This window comes from Odocoileus virginianus, chromosome 9, assembly GCF_023699985.2.
Source record: "Odocoileus virginianus isolate 20LAN1187 ecotype Illinois chromosome 9, Ovbor_1.2, whole genome shotgun sequence".
NCBI lineage: Eukaryota > Metazoa > Chordata > Mammalia > Artiodactyla > Cervidae > Odocoileus > Odocoileus virginianus.
In genome coordinates, this window is record NC_069682.1 from 33778403 (window position 1) to 33790884 (window position 12482).

Here is a 12482-nt window from a genome sequence, read left to right on the forward strand (position 1 = left end):
TACATTTTGAAGTGTATGTCCAAAGTTAGCTTGATCTTTTAAACAAAAGCTAATAAACTCTTCAGCTAATGTATCTTTCCAGCTTATATGTGCTGAATATGAAGATAAGCCTGGTGAGCTATAGTCCATGGAGTTGCAAAGAATCAGACAAAAGTGAGCAACTAACTCTTAACTTACAAAACATCTTCAGAGGAATAAGATTCTTAAAATGCCAGTTGGTAATTTTTTGAGGTGATTATTTTAATTTATCCTTTAAACCTATTAGAGCTGAAGAATATGATGTTAGTTTTTCTGAATTTAAACCTGATTAAACCCAAGTGTGTCAGCTTTTCCATTATAAATCCATTTTTACAGCACACAAGTTAGGCCGTATTGATTTCTTCAAGCAAAAAAACTGGCATAAAAAGCACCTTTTAAACTAAGCACCAATTTTTTAAAGTTAATTAAAAGATATACTGGAATGTTAACTGCAAGTTGCTGAAGAATGGTAAAAATGCCATCACTTCTATGTGATCATGTTCACACTTCAAAAAAAATTTTCTAACTTAAAATTATACATTCTATTATTGAATAAGTATAGTCTAATATGCATAGCCTAAAGACTTTTTAAAAAATGAAGCTATAAAAGTTAAGTACCTGGTAAAGTGTCAGACATATACCATGCTTAGACAATTGCCAGTTCCTTTAAGAAGAGAATTTCTAGACTGCTCAGAATTCAAATTTAATAATGTTTACCTGTTACACTTCAATTTCCATATATACCAGCTATATATGCAAGTCTCAATGATTTCAACACAAGTCCATAGGTAATCTAAAATCATTTATGAATTGTGCTGTGCTATGAAAAGTGTTGAAACCATGTTCACCCACCCACAGGGCTTATGTAAATCAGAAAATAAAGTAATAAAAATGATTAGGGTGAGGGGACACGATAGAGAACAACATGGAAAGTTGGGTTTGTTGCCCTTGTGACCCCTTCCCAGGTCAACTAAGGGTATCTTGAAGGTCTGTCTGCCTTGCTCACCTGCATTCCCAACTACCTGCCATTTCTAATGGAGGATGAGTGTAAAAATATGATTCTTATAAGCTTGTTGTAGGCTGCTCTGTCCTGATACAGAGACTGTCTTTGTGGTGGGCTCTCCCTCATGTGGCCGTGGGGGAAGCCTGAGGACCTGTGTCTCCCTTCTTTGGTTTTAAAGAGTTAAAATTGTGGATGATGGTGGTACTGGGTGTTGGTAGAACCCAGTGGGGCTTGATAGTTTCTTGGATGTGAGGAATAGAGAGTGTTGAGTCAAAATTAACTCCAGGTGTTGGGCTAAGTGAAGAGGAAGGACGTTTCCATCAACCAAGACAATGCAAGAAAAATAGGCACTTGTTGTTATTCAATTGCCAAGTCCTTTCTGACTCTTTGCAACCACATGGACTGCAGCATGCAGTCTCTTACCATCTCCTGGAGTTTGCCCAAGTTCATGTCCATTGCATTGGTGATGCCATCCAACCATCTCATTATCTGTGACCCTCTTCTCCTTCTGCCTTCAATCTTTCTCAGCATCAGGGTATTTTCCAATGAGTCGGCTATTCACATCAGGTGGCCAAAGTATTGGAGCTTCCTTCCAAAGAATATTCAGGGTTGATTTCCTGTAAGATTGACTGTTTTAACCTCCTCACTGTCCAAGGGACTCTCAAGAGTCTTACCCAACACCACAGTTCAAAAACATCAGTTCTTTGGTGCTTAGCCTTCTTTGTGGTCCAGCTCTCATAAGCATGTCAGGGTGTTACAGTGCCTGCAATCAATGTGTCGCATTGTATAACTGCTAACATGCTAACATTTCTGACTTCAAATGCACATGAACTTTATCCACTAATTTGGCAAATCCCTGACTGTTTTTGTTCCTAAATGCTACATACAGCACCTTACTAGTCAAATGCTGACAGTCAGCTCTTCTTATTGGTGGATTCTACTCCACAACCATAGATTTAACCAACCATAGATCAAAAATATTTAGAAAATTCCAAAAGGTTCCAAAATGCGAAACTGGAATTTTCCACATGTACTGGCAAATATTTACATATAATTTACATTGTATTTACAACTATTTACATTGCATTTACATTGTATTTGTTGTTGTTCAGTCGCTCAGTCATGTCTGAGTCTTTGCAACCCCATGGACTGCAGCACGCCAGGCTTCCCTGTCCTTCACTATCTTCCTGAGTTTGCTCAAACTCATGTCCATTGAGTTGATGATGCCATCCAAGCATCTCATCCTCTGTTGCCCCCTTCTCCTCCTGCCCTAAATCTTTCCCAGCATCAGGGTCATTGTATTTCATGTTGTAAGTAATCTAGAGGTGATTTAAAGATGTACAGATGGCCAACAGGCACATTAAAAGATGCTCAGCGTCATTTATCATCAGAGAAATGCAAACCAAAATTGCAGAGAGATAACACGTAATACCGTCAGAATGGCTGTCATCAAAAGACCACAAATATCAAATTTGGCAAGAAAGTGGAGAAAAGGGAAACTTTGTGCACTGTTGGTGGAAATGTGGATTGTTACTGCCATTGTGGAGAACAGTGTGGAGATTTTTCAAAATATAAACATAGAAATACCATATGGTCCAGCAATTGCACTTCTGTGTGTGTATCTTAAGAAAATCAAAACACTAATTTGAAAAGATACAAGAATCCCAATGTTCATATCAGCATTATTTACAATTGCCAAGATAAGGAAGCAACCTAAGTATCTATCAACAGATGAATAAATAGGATGTGGTGTGTATATATACACAATATGTATATACATATACACAATAGAATGTATGTATATATACACAATAGAATATTACTCAGCCATAAAAAAGAATGAAAATTTGTCATTTGCAACAACATGGTTGGATTTGGAGGGCGTTATGCTAAGTGAAAAAAGTCAGAGAAAAGTGAATACTGTAATGTTTTCACCTATATATGGAATCTGAAAAAGACAATAAACTAGTGAATATAAGAAAAAGAAACAGACTCACAGAAAACAAACTCGTGATTAGCAGAGGGGATGAGGAAGTGGGATGGGGAGAAGTAGGGGTGAGATTTTAAAAAGTATTAATGCAAACAGTGCTTAGTCACCCAGTCGTCTCTGACTCTTTGTAACCCCATGGACTGTAGCCGTCCAGGCTCCTCTGTCCATGAGGCTTCTCCAGGCAAGACTACGGGAGTGGGGTGCCATGCCCTCCTCCAGGGGATCTTCTGAACCCCAGATCCAACCCAGGTCTCCCACACTACAGGCAGATTCTTTACAACCTGAGCCACCAGGGAAGCCCATTAATACAAACTACTATGTATAAAATAAACTACAAGGATACATTTTGGTCTTCCCTGGTGACTCAGTGGTAAAGAGTGCATATGAAATGCAGTAGTTGCAGGAGATGCAGGTTCAATTCCTGGGTCAGGAAGATCCCCTGGAGGAGGGTATGGCAACCCAGTCCATTATTTTTGCCTGGAGAATCCCATGGACAGAGGAGCCTGGTGGGCTGCAGTCCATAGGGTCACACAGAGTTGTACACGACTGAAGTGACTTAGCATGCACACATATATTGTACAGCACAGGGAATATAGCCAATATTTTGTAATATCTATAAAGGAGTATATAATCTTTTCAAATTGTGAATCATTGTATTGTACATCTGAAACTAACATAATATTAACCATCGACTATACTTTAGAAGCACAAACTGGAATCAAGATTGCTGGGAGAAATATCAATAACCTCAGATATGCAGATGACACCACCCTTATAGCAGAAAGTGAAGAGGAACTAAAAAGCCTCTTGATGAAAGTGAAAGAGGAGAGTGAAAAAGTTGGCTTAAAGCTCAACATTCAGAAAACTAAGATCATGGCATCTGGTCCTATCACCTCATGGGAAATAGATGGGGAGACAGTGGAAACAGTGTCAGACTTTATTTTTTTGGGCTCCAAAATCACTGCAGATAGTGATTGTAGCCATGAAATTAAAATACGCTTACTCCTTGGAAGGAAAGTTATGACCAACCTAGAGAGCATATTAAAAAGCAGAGACATTACATTGCCAACAAAGGTCCGTCTAGTCAAGGCTATGGTTTTTCCAGTGGTCATGTATGGATGTGAGAGTTGGACTGTGAAGAAAGTTGAGCGCCGAAAAATGGATGTTTTTGAACTGTGGTGTTGGAGAAGACTCTTGAGAGTCCCTTGGACTGCAAGGAGATCCAACCAGTCCATCCTAAAGGAGATCAGTCCCGGGTGTTCATTGAAAGGACTGATGCTGAAGCTGAAACTCCAATACTTTGGCCCACCTCATGCGAAGAGTTGACTTATTGGAAAAGACCCTGATGCTGGGAGGGATTGGGGGCAGGAGGAGAAGGGGACGACAGAGGATGAGATGGCTGGATGGCATCACCGACTCGATGGACATGAGTTTGAGTAAACTCCGGGAGTTGGTGATGGACAGGGAGGCTTGGCATGCTGCAATTCATGGGGTCACAAAGAGTCAGACATGACTGAGCAACTGAACTGAACTGATACCTTAATAAAAAGCTTTTAGAAAGTACATAGGACAATGTGTGTAGGTTATATGTAAATACTACATCATTTTATATAAGGAACTTGAACATCCATGGATTTAGGTATCCACGGGAGTCTTAGAACCAATCCCTGAGGGATAGCTGTGTAGTTTTATTTCCTAGACCTGCAAACACTCCTGTAGCAGCTGCTTGTGAGCAATGTGGACAGGTTCCTTGACAATTACCAGAGTCATCCTGTCACCCTGTTCATAAGTAGTTTATTCTAGAGTTAGCTGTTTCCCTGTACAATTTCCTCAACAGTAGCAGCTGCCATTATGCAGTGTATCTATCTCATGCCAACTGGTGTTTATTCTGTAGTAACAGCGAAGGAGCAGGCTCGAGGGTCTGGAATATATTGAGTTCAGTTTCTAATGTGTTCCATTCAAACGTCCAGCTTGAGTTTTAGGTCTAGAGCAATGCTATCCAGTAGAAATGTAATGTGAGCTACACATGCCATTTTACATTTTCTAGTAACCCTGGTTTAAGAGAAGGTAAAGAAACAAGCAAAATTAATTTTAGTAATATATTTTATTTAACCCAGTATACTCAAGATATTATTTCAACATATAATCATTGAGATAAAATGCTAATGTTTTACATTATCTTTTTTTTTGGTACTAAATCTCCAAATCTGGTGAATGTTTTTACACTTATGATACATCTCAGTTTGGACTGGCCATGTTTCAAGTTCTCCATAGGTGGTTAGTGGTTTTCTTATTCCACAGCATCGGCCTAAGAACAGAAGAGCGGGAAGATTCAGAAAGTGTCATTGGAGAGGTATTAAGGCATGATGGAGGGTGGATAAGATGTTTTTGGCAGAGAGTTTAGCGAAGCCTGGGAAATGTCTACATTTTCGGTCATGGAGACTGTAAACCATGAGGAAGAGCCATCACAGTGAACTTAGAAGTCAGCAGGTTAACCAGGAGTTCTGGGAGTCAAAGAAAGAAGAGGTTACCAAAGGGTTTGTGTTTAAACACTGCTAAGCAGTCAACAAGGATTTCCTAATTCAGTTATGATGAAAAATAATCCTTGTATGCTGTCCACTTGAAACTATCATAACATTGTTAACTGGCTATACTCCAATATAAAATAAAGAGTTGTTAAAAAATAATCCTTGCAGTAGAGCCTCTCCAGGTTAAACTGTCTTCTATAGGAACTAGTAAATACCCTGCTCTGAGGGATACAATGGGACAGGAATAATCCAGTTGTTATCCTTTTATGGTTTCATGCAGACTCCCTCCTCCAAGTATCAGCCCACGGTCTGTGTCATCACAAAACCTTGTGAACATAGAAGCAGAGCTGTTGGCAACTATTTTGAAAATATACGACATCCAGGAGATATATCAAAGTCATTTGCTGATCATAACAAAACTGTAACATAAGAAAATGATGGAAAGAGGGCAAGAAGTTGCAGAAAATCTGAGCAAGACAAGCCCTGTCCTAAGACAGAAAAGTGATCAAATAGAAAGATGATGAGTACCTTTAAGAGGCATGAAACTGCCTTCTCCATAGTGACATTTGGGTTTGTTTATGCAGGTGTCTATACCAGGCAGATAAAAATTACCAATATCTTTCTGAAAGGCAGGAAATTGAAGAGGCTGCAGAAATGCAACCTGGAGTAGTCCCAGCAGTGGCAGAGTGAGGGAAGAGTGCTTTTATTTGAGTAGGGTTGCAGTAAGTTAGGTTTTAGTTTATCATATTTAACTTTAATATTATTTATGTGTCAAGTGTTTTCCTCATTTTGTTTTTATTTTTAACTTACAAATGTAATAGCTTTATTAAATCTATGTGTAATTAACATGTATATAATTAGAGTATATTATTTGGTCAATTTTGCCATTTATATGTATGTACTATGCATACACACACGCACACACATGCAGACATAGACATACCCCCACACACACATGAAACCATTAAAATATCAAGATAATGATGTCCCAAAGTTTTATGCTAGCCCTTGGAAAACCTTCTTTCCTCCTCTCTGTCTTGGGGCAACCACTGATCCGCTTTCTATCAATATAGATTCGTTTTTATATGTTAGCATTTTCTAGACTTTAACATAAATAGGATCATACAGCATGTGCTTGACTTTTTGTTTGACTTCTTTAACTCAGCTGAATTGTTTTTATCTTCATCTCTGTTCTTACATGTATCACTGGTTCAGTCTTATTGCTGAGTAGTATTCCACTGTATGGACATACCACAGTTTGTCCTTTCACTTGTTGATGGACTTTCAAGTTATTTCCCATTTTAGGTTATTACAAATGAAGCTTCTGTAGATATTCATGTCCACGTCTCATATGGACATATGCTTTCACTCTTCTTGGGTAAATACCTATGAGTGAGTGGCTGGATCATATGGTACTTGTATGTTTAGCTTTTGAAGAAATTGCCAAATCTACTTTCCAAAGTGGTCATGCTGTTTTACATTCACACCAGCAGTGTTTGGGAGCATCCCTACCAACACTTGGTATGTCCAGTCTCTTTTATTTGAGACGTTTTGATAGATGTGTAATGGTATCTCATGGCTTCAATTTCAATTTTCCTAATGACTAATAATATAGACTATCTTTTAATGTGTTTATATGCTAGCTCCATAACTCCCTTGGGAAAATGTTCACATTTTTTGACCATTTAAAAATTTCACTGTTTCCTTAATATTGAGTTTCGAGGGTTCTGTATATATTCTGGTTACAAGTTCTTTACCATAGGTATAATTGGGAAAAATTTTCTCCCAGTTTGTAGCCAGTCTTTTTTTTCTCTTAACAGTGTCTTTTAAAGAGTAGACATTCTTAAATTTGATGAAATCCAATTGATCTTAAAAAATGACTCATGCTTTTGGTGTTACATCTAAGAAATGTTTGCCTAACACATGGCCACAAGGATTTTCCATGTTTTCTTCTGGAAGTTTTACAACTTTTGGTTTTACATCTAAGTCTATGACCCATTATAAGTAAATTTTAGTTTATGATGCTAGGTGTGAATTGAAGTTAATTTAGGGAAAGGCATAAGGACATCATTTGTTGAAAAAATTTCCCTTTCTCCACTGATTTCTTTTGCATTTATGGCGAAAGGAATCAGTGAATACGTATCTGTTTTGTTCCCTTGTTGTATTCATCTATATTTCTGCCAGTACCACACTATCTTAATTACCACAGCTTTGTAAAAAGCTTTAAAGTTACAAAGTATAAGTCTTCCTACCTTATTATCTTTTGAAAGTTGTTTCGGCTATGCTAGTTCTTTTACATTTCCATACAAACTTTAAAATCAGTTCATCACTTTCTACAGTAAATGCTTCTGGACAGTTTTGATTGGAATGACATTAAATCTGTAGATCTTTGGGGGAAAATTGATATCTTAACAATATTGAATCTTACAACCCATTAAAAAGAACTATGTTTCCATTAAATTAGATCTTACTTAAAGTCTCTCAGCTACATTCTGTAGTGTTCATCATATGGGTTTTTCACATCATCCCTATGTAATCAAGTTTTTTGATGCCACAGTAAACAGTATTTTTGAATTTCAACTTCTGTTGTTAATTGCTATTATATAGAAATGTGATTGATTCTGTATATTAATCTTATATTCTGCAATCTTGTGAAATTAACTTATTTATTTACTCTAGTAGGTTTTTGGAGATCTGTCATTTTCTACCTACACCAGGAACTGGCAAACTTTTTCTTTAAAAAGTCAGATACTAAAAAAAAAGTCAGATATTGAATATTTTAGGCTTTATGGGTGGCATATAGTCTATATTGGAGATTCTTCTTTCTTTTATTTTTGCCATTATTATTTACCATACAAAAATCAAAAAGCCATTCTATATTCTGTAAGCCATACAAAAACAGACTGTGGCTTGCCAACTTTTCACATAAACAATCTTGTCATCTCAAATAAAGACTTTCTTCTTTTCCAATCTGGATGTTTTTATTTCTTTTTTTCCTGATTGCATTGGCCAGAAAACTCTGCATAATGTTGGAAAGAAGCAGTAAGAGCAGATGTCTTAGTCTTAAGGTAATGCATTCAATCTTTTACCATTAAGTTTAATGTTAGCAGTAGGTCTTTCAGAGGTAGTCTTTATCAGGTTAGGGAAGTTCTCTTCTTTGACTACTTTAATGAGAAATTTTTGTCAGGAATAGATGCTCATTTTGTTAAGTGCTTTTTGTGTATCTATTGATATCATCTTAGGATTTTTTTAGTTTGTTATTATGGAGAATTACATTCATTTTCAAATGTTAAGCCAACCCAGAATTCTTTTTTTTTCCCTTACTTTTTCTTCCTTTGAGGTAAACCCACTTTGTCATGATGTATTATCCTTTTCATACATTGTTGAACTTACCTTGCTAACATGCTGCTTATAGTTTTGCATCTATATTTGTTTTTATAGTGGTTTTTTTTTTTTTTCGCTTATAATGTCTTTCTCTGTGTTGCTATCAGGATAATGCTGACTTCAGTGAATGAGTTGCGAAGTATTTCTTCCTACTCAGTTTTCCTGAAGAGTTTTATAGCCCTGGCATTATCTCTTCCTTAAATGTTTGGTAGGATCCAATTTCTTTGATCAATATAGGGCTGTTCATGTTACTTCTTCTTGAGTGAGCTCTGATATCTTGTATCTCAATGAATTATTTCATTTCATCTAAATTGTCAAATGCTTTGGCCTAAAGTTATTTTAAGTATTCCCTTATTCTTTTAATATATATAGAATCTGTAGTTGTAGCACAACTTTCATTCCCGATATTAGTAATTTTTGTCTTCTTTTTTTTTATCGTGATCAATATGGGTAAAAGTCTATCAATTTTATTGATCTTTTCAAACAACCAGTTTTGTTTCATTGATTTTTCTCTATTGCTTTTTTTTATTTTGAAAATATCATTTATTTATGAGTGTAAATTATGTTTACAAATTTAATTCAAAGGCTATATACAGTTTTATGTATTGCATTCTGTATCATTTAAGACCATGACTTTTATTTTTTATTTTTATTTTTTTCATTTATTTTTATTAGTTGGAGGCTAATTACTTCACAACATTTCAGTGGGTTTTGTCATACATTGACATGAATCAGCCATGGAGTTACATGTATTCCCCATCCCGATCCCCCCTCCCACCTCCCTTTCCACCCGATTCCTCTGGGTCTTCCCAGTGCACCAGGCCCAAGCACTTGTCTCATGCATCCCACCTGGGCTGGTGATCTGTTTCACTATAGATAATATACATGCTGTTCTTTCGAAACATCCCACCCTCGCCTTCTCCCACAGAGTCCAAAAGTCTGTTCTGTATATCTGTGTCTTTTTCTGTTTTGCTCTATTGCTTTTTATTTCATTGATTTCCTTTATGATCTTTTTTATTACCTATCTTCTGATTAATTGGGGGGTCTCATTTTCTCTTGTCTAGTTTCTTAAAGTAGAAACTAAGGTAATTGGTTTGATACCATTATTGTTTTCTAATAAATGTGCTTAGTTGTCCAAATTTTCCTCTAATACTGCATCTCAGAAGTTTTGATAAGTTATATTTTCATTTTTATTATTTCATTTCATAAGTTAAATTAGAAATACTTTATAATTTCCCTTTCGATTTCCTCTTTGGCCTATGGATTATTTAAAGATGTGATGTTTAGTTTCTAAATGCTTGGGGATTTTTCCAGTGGCCTTCCTGTTATTGATCCACAGATCCTTCTGTTATTAAATTATAAATGATCCTTTATATATGATTCTTTCTGTTATTAAATTATAAAATTTAATGCCATTGTAGTCAGAGAACACACATTGTATGACTTGAATATTTTTAAAACATTTCAGACGTGTTCTGTGACCCAGAACATGGTTTGTCTTGTTAATATTCTATGTCCACTTGAAAAAAATGAATATTCTGGTGTAGTTCAGGTAAAGTGTCCTATAAAGTTTAATAAAGTCAAGTTGGTTAATATTGTTGTTCAAGTATTCTACATCTTCACTGATTTTGTAATTACTTGTCCTACCAGTTATTGTGGATTTGCCAATTTCTATTTGCAGGTCTGTCAGGTTTTTTTCCCTTCATATTTTGATGCTTTATTATTAGTTGCATAAATATTTAGGAATAGTATATCCTATCAATGACCCTTTATCACTCTGACATGATTTTTATCTCTGGTCATATTCTTTGTTTTGGAATCTACCTTTTTTACTATTAATAGAAACCCTGATATTTTTTCTTTGGTTACTAGTAGCATGCTAAATTCTATAGCTTTTTCTATCCATTTATCTGTTGTATGTCTTTGTTTAAAGTGGTTATTTATAGGCAGCATATAGTTGGGACTTGCTTTTTTGTTCCAATTACAACCTCTGCCCTTGTGGGGGATGTAAGACGGAGTTGCTGCTGCTTCTGCTCAGGGAGAGCCTATACTGTTTACGTTTAATGTACTTTTGACATGACTGGCTTTAAATATATCATCTTGCTTGTTTTCTCTTTTCCCATCTGTTCTTTCTTCCCTTCTTCTGTCTCCCCTTGGGCTTATTAAGTTTTTTATTATTCCATTTAATCTCTTTTGTCACCTTACCGGTTATGATTCTTTGCTGTATTTTAGTGATTGCTTTAGACTTTGAAGTATGCATATTTAATTCAGCATAGTAGTGGACTTCAAGTTACAGCATACATAGAAACATATAGTCTGAGAATCAGACAACATAAGTTCATCTCTGTCCTCTCAACTTTTGTGCTATTGTTGCCATGCACTTGACCCCTGGTGGTGGTGGTTTAGGCGCTAAGTCGCGTCCGACTCTTGCGACCCCATAAAATCCACAGTACATTGTTCTCATTTTGGGCTATAGTTACTGTTTACAGATATTTAAACCAACAGGAAAAAAGTACTACTTATTCTGTTCTGTAGTGCAGCTTTTCATCTGGTGTCCTATTCTTTCTGCCCAGAGCACTTTTAACATTTCTTAGAGTACACTTCTCGATGATAAATTCTTTCAGCTTCTGTTATGTCTATAAAAGAGTTTATTTTGTCTTTGTTTTTGAAAAATATTTTTGCTGGGTGTAGAATTTTACACTGACTTTTTTTTTCCCTTTCAGAACTTTAAACACACCGCCCAATTTTATTCTCAGTCGCCTTATTTCTGAAAACAATCTGCTGTCATCTTTATGTTGCTTCACCTATATGCCATGTGTCTTTTTTCTTTGGCTACTTTAAAATTGTATTATTTTCACTGATTTTGGGCAACTTGATTATGATGTGCCTTTGTGCCTTTTTTTTTTTTTTCATGTTTCTTGTGCTTGAGGTTTGTTGAGCTTCTTGGATCTGTGAGCTTAATTTCATCAAATTTGGAAATTTTTGAACCACCATTCTTCAAATATTTTCCTTTTCTCCATCTCTTTCTACTGTCCTTGGAAACTCCATTTCCACTGATATGTGGCTGCTTCAAGTTTTCCTACAGCTCCCTCCCATAGTGTTAAATTTTTTAGTCCTTTTTCTTTGTGTTTTAATTTCCAATATTTCTATTTCTTTGTCCTCAAGGAGAATTTTTTTGCAGTGTTAATTAGCCTTTATTTACACTAAGTGAGTTTTACATTTCAGATACTATAATTCTCACCTCTCAAAATTCAATTTGAGCCTTGTATCTCTACTTAATATGGTGAGTCTTCTCTCTGGCTTCTTGGATGTACAAAGTTGAGTTCTAATTATAGTTCTAATATCATTTCTGGGTTGCTTTCAATCATCTGCCTTTTCTATTTATCATGAATCACTGGACATCAGACCATGAGTTTTTAATGTGTTGAGTATTGGATATCTTTTACTTGTATTTATTTAAGTATCCTTGAGTTTTGTTCTGGGGTGCAGTTATGCGACTCTGACACAAGTTGGTCCTTTCAGTTCTTGCTTTTATGCTGTTTTGGCAGGAATAGAGTAG

At 36.0% G+C, this 12482-nt stretch overlaps 1 protein-coding gene across 4 annotated transcripts in view; it reads left to right on the forward strand.

Moving 5' to 3' along the window:
* Positions 1 to 12482, forward strand: part of ODAD2 (outer dynein arm docking complex subunit 2) — a 148674-nt gene that overhangs the window by 107296 nt on the left and 28896 nt on the right. The window lies entirely within an intron of this gene.